Here is a 4,926-nt window from a genome sequence, read left to right as displayed (position 1 = left end):
TTCTGGTGATGAATGTTTATAAATGATGAAAGTCCCATTTTTTAAGACAATTTTGAGCCATTTTGAGAAATACCCTTTTTTGGTTTTTTGGGGTTTTTTTTTAATCATTCTTGTTTAGAGTAGGTAGGGCATCTCTCAAATGAGGTTTTGTGGACACATTCATGTAAGTTGCTGCCATCGTGAAAAGCTTCCACGCGGAGTGAAATCTTTTGTATTTCCTTGGTGTTGGTTGGAGGTTCAAGGACATTTGAAACCTCTGGCTGTCTGGCTGTGTCATCACAAAGCCAGACTGCCAAGTGATCATAGCCGCTGGTGATTACTGCGAGATGAAGGCATCAGACGTTCATGTCTGATGTATTTCCGGCGCTATATTTTCAACATTCGAATCAAGCCACAATTCCTCACGGTCACTTGCTGGGCATGTATATGCCGTGAGAGCACTTGCTCAGAAACATGATCAGAAATGTACTACAGTGAGAGGTTGTTCTTGTGCCTCATCCATGTGGACCTGGTGTGAACCGTAACCTGCTCAGATAGCTACACTCTGAAATTTTACTGACATTTTAATCTAGCATCCGTGTTTTGTTTTTTTGGTTTGTTTGTTTTTTTTAATCTTCCGGTGTGATAAAATGTTGTCTTTCCGGTCTTTTGCATCTGTTTGCAATTCACTGTTAAAAAATTGGATGTGGTAGAAGAAGAGATGGTGTGCAAATTGAACGCACAGGCTTTGGGACAACGAACACACCGCCAAACTGTAAATGTACTGCTGTTGATTATTCAAATAGAGCATGCAGTTTGGAACCCAGCGTTTCACTTGAACGCCGCCTCACTAGAACACCTGCTGCATAACTGCCATCCTTTAACACATCTCCTTGTAAATACAACTGGTCAAATTTAAGCGTGTTCAAAATGAGAGGACAATTAGAACATATGACCTGGTAAACATTTTTAACAAGAGTCTTATGAAAATAAGATTGTCATCGTCAGTGTAGCAAAAGTATATACTAAATGTATGTTGTAGTTAGGTCAAACAAAGTCTAATTGGTATGCACGAGAACTCTCGGTTGCAATAGACAACAAAGTATTTTCTAACTCTCCTTTGGGGGATTTAAACGTGTCCCTAGATGGGATGTAAAACTCTATGCTTGAGTCTTTTTCTTCTTTGCCTTTTGCTACTCCAAGCAGCTGTTCAAACCTGCCTCCGTCTCCTGCTGTAGGGTGAACTGCTAAAAAAAAGAAACAGAGTCCATTTGTGAACGTGTGCCGCTACACCGTTACTGGGATTTTAGTAGACAATGTATTTAGCAACATAGTGGTTGTTGATTTGGCCTCAACCATTTTGATATTCTCCTCATGAAGTTCCCTGCATGTTTTTGTTCAACCATAAAATGTGATCTTTCATATGCATGTCTCTGATGTGAGGATAGCAACTGGTGTCTTGGTATGAACAATGTCTATTTGAGACATTGATTCATACCAGTTTTATGTTTAAGGTTTCAGTATCGAGCCTATGTGAATGTTTAACAATTTCAACGAGGCATTTATGGTTCTGTTGCTTTCAGAATCTCACCATGACTGCTAAATTGAAGCCTGGACACATGCAACCTATGTACCATTTATGTCCAACTGATGAATGTTATGTACAAACAGTCGATTCACTTTTTAAATTTGTATTGGTTTGATGCTATTACAATAAAATATTTTTAAGAAGAGAGCGTTTTGGTCATTGATGTCACTGACTTTTGGAGCAAACGTCCCTACTTTTAAGACAGACAGGTAGACAGACCGACAGACAGACAGTAAACCGTGGAAGTTCACTTCATTGCTTGGAAATGTGTTTTCAAATTTAAAGTCACATTTCCACGTTGCAGTTTAGCACAAAAGAACACAGCTTTCACGAATTGAAAAGGTGTATGTAAGGGTTTGTTGTCGTAACAGAACACACATTAGGATAAAGCGAGTGGATGATTATGCAGAAGCACATGCAGCTTCTGCATAATTGAATGAACGCAACAATCTCAGGTATCCATTGAGAAAGTTAGCTCATTGTGCGTCCACTACGTCTCATAATCTTGAACCCTTTCTATATTGGTAACTTTTATATACCATCTTCTATCTACCTTCTTCTTAGAAGGTACCATGACACACACCTACACCTCCTGGGATAGTTGGGACTCTCCAAGCTTTTCTGAAGAACTGAAGAAGCCTTTCGGATGAGCGGTGAACCGTCTTCAAGATTCTGTTGCCTTAACTTAATCCTGCTACTTCAAGATGACCTGGATGACTACAACCTTCACAGATAAACAGCGAGAAGCAACAGCAGTCAATCATCACTTGCCCGCCATGACTTCAGAACACACGTGTTTTGGCCCTTCTGCCGTCCTGCCCTGGCTCTTCTCGGGGTGCGTGTCCTTCAGCCGGGGTGTCCCGCTGCTCTGGGCCTCGGCTCAGCCCGTTGAGCTGGAGATATTGATATTAATCATGTCTAAACACTTTGGGAGGCAGATCTTGGGTGGATGTATTATCTTTATTTAACTCTGGAATATGGATTTCCTCCTACTGTTTCATAGTGGTGCCGGGTAATATTTGGGGTACTACCGATAGAAGGCTAAGGGTTACCAGGATACTTTCAATGAGCTGTGGGAACCATTGTTTAGCTCAGCGGTCACCAATGTGGTGCTCGTGGGCCCCCCTGAGCCCTGGTTTGGCAACATAGCAGCAGAGGTGGCCACCCTCCTTCAGGGGGCGAAAGCCATTTTAAACTGGGCAAGCTCAGGGTGATCACTATCAACTTATTCTACCTGAGTCATAGATTGTTTATCGATTTATGTAGCTATTCAAGAAGTCATTTGTTACGACCAGCTCGGGAAGTTAGGAGAGGAAGATCGAAACATAAAAACCCTCTGGAGATCCGTAGGTGTAAAAGGTTAAAATGGGCTTTATTATCCTAAACCAAAAGGAACGAGGCAAAACCACAACTGAAGGAGACCAAAATGGTGCTGTTAAATCAATAAACGAAGATAACAAAAAGAGACTCTTCACAACCGAGAGCTGTCTACTTAAAACGTAAGTTGCAAAAGGGAGAAAAGAAAACCTCACTTGTTTATCCTCTTCAGTGGATAAAAGTGGGAATAAATTGAACTGAAGGAGCCAATTTATGAATTTACCTGAAGTTATAATCATTTGGTCTCTTTGTAACTCTTCTGATTGTATTATTCATCTATTTATTTTATTATTCTATTATGATTATTTATCTCATTATTATTATTATTTGTCTGTTAATTTTGCTGCGCTTGGTAAATTTTCAAAGTTCGACCTTGACCTTTTCTATTCATGGAACATGTTACATGTAACAATGAAGGTTCAACACAGATATTTTTGCCAATGTCATGTTGACTATGTACCATCAATCTGTTTGATTTAAAGTTAAAGTATTCATACATTTTTGTATCTAAAAAAAAAAATAATGGTTTGGATTTATGTTAGTATAGTATAGTATATAGTATGAACCCAAAAGCAGTGCAACAAGGTACTACGGGATCAATGAGAGGCTCACAGGAAGCTTGGTCAGAGCAGGCAGATACTCCCATGGAGAACAGGCAGCAGGGGCAAATCCGAGGGACGAGTCCTGAAGCCAGCAAGGCTGAAGAAAACACACGTTGGGCAGGAGACAGGGGAACTCACACAGATCTAAAGCAAGACCAAGCAGGTGGGTTGGAGACGGACTGGGTGGATACCAGGAAGGCAGGCAGAGGAGTGCTGGAAAGTCTTGCAAGGACAATCTGGCGAAGGAGCTGGGGAATATTCTGGGGTGGATTGCAGTTACGATTCCTCAAACATAAGTCAATTATATTAATTGTTAGTTCCAAACGTGCAATTTTGTTTTTTTGTTTTTTTGATGGGACAAGTGGCACTCCAAGAGTGATGATACCAAGCAGCAGCCAAAACAGCAGTCCAACATTATTCACTTTATTTCACAGATGTGATCACTTGCTCACACCAAACATGACACAGATGTGTGCCAAGCAGTTTCATGAATAACTTTTTTTCTTTTGCACGAATTTTCATTTCCTGTACGATGCTGTGTTGCAGGTAAAGTTTTGCAGAGTTAAGTTTTCTACTACATAAAAAGCCTAATAAGCTCTCTACGCTAATGCATTGTTGTTGTTGTTTTAATCAATCCAACCAATAAACTGATCAAGTGGAAAGAATTCTTGTTTACCGCATAAGGCAACAAACCGATAACTGTCTAAAAGTGACAGAGTTAGAAAGTATTACAGTCATTATAGTGCTTGTATATACAATGACCACTTGGTCAAACTTACCTTATAAGGCTTTGTCTATGTAACATTTATTTTAACATTTTGTGTGACATAATCTATGTAAATTATGTATATGACATAAATAAATGATGTAAAATTACAGATATGTTTATTTTCTGTTTATATAAATGAACAGTATGAGTTTTTTTATTGATCTCTTTTAATTTTTTTTAATTGACCTTTATTGACCAGGAAAGCCACAATGACATTAGAATCTCGCAGGTGCGTCCTGACTGACACAGGCGGCAGCACAAAACAAAATTAAAAAACCAACATTGAAGAACAAGTAAAAATAACTCACAGCATAAATGTCACACTCATTAATCATCGAAAAAGCCTGGGAAAAAAAGCATAATATAACAATTGAATATTGATGAAGTAACAGCTATTTGATTTGATAATAATGATCTAAGAACACCCAAGATAAACCGGTTGCACAGAGTCGTGTTGGGCTTTGAGTCAACAGGCCACCAGTTAACATGCAACACAATGATGTTCTGATGTTCTTCTTGTTCGTCTTGCGCGAGCATCTGAATTAACAAAATATGGACTTTCCTCTGTCTCTGCCATAGCTGCTGACCTCCGTCTTGGCGTGTAGCATCGG

The sequence above is a fragment of the Nelusetta ayraudi genome, unplaced genomic scaffold (assembly GCF_046127955.1).
Source record: "Nelusetta ayraudi isolate G7.1 ecotype Tasmania unplaced genomic scaffold, CSIRO-AGI_Nayr_v1 ptg000092l, whole genome shotgun sequence".
In the NCBI taxonomy this organism is placed as follows: domain Eukaryota; kingdom Metazoa; phylum Chordata; class Actinopteri; order Tetraodontiformes; family Monacanthidae; genus Nelusetta; species Nelusetta ayraudi.
Note: the sequence above shows the minus strand (reverse complement) of the source record.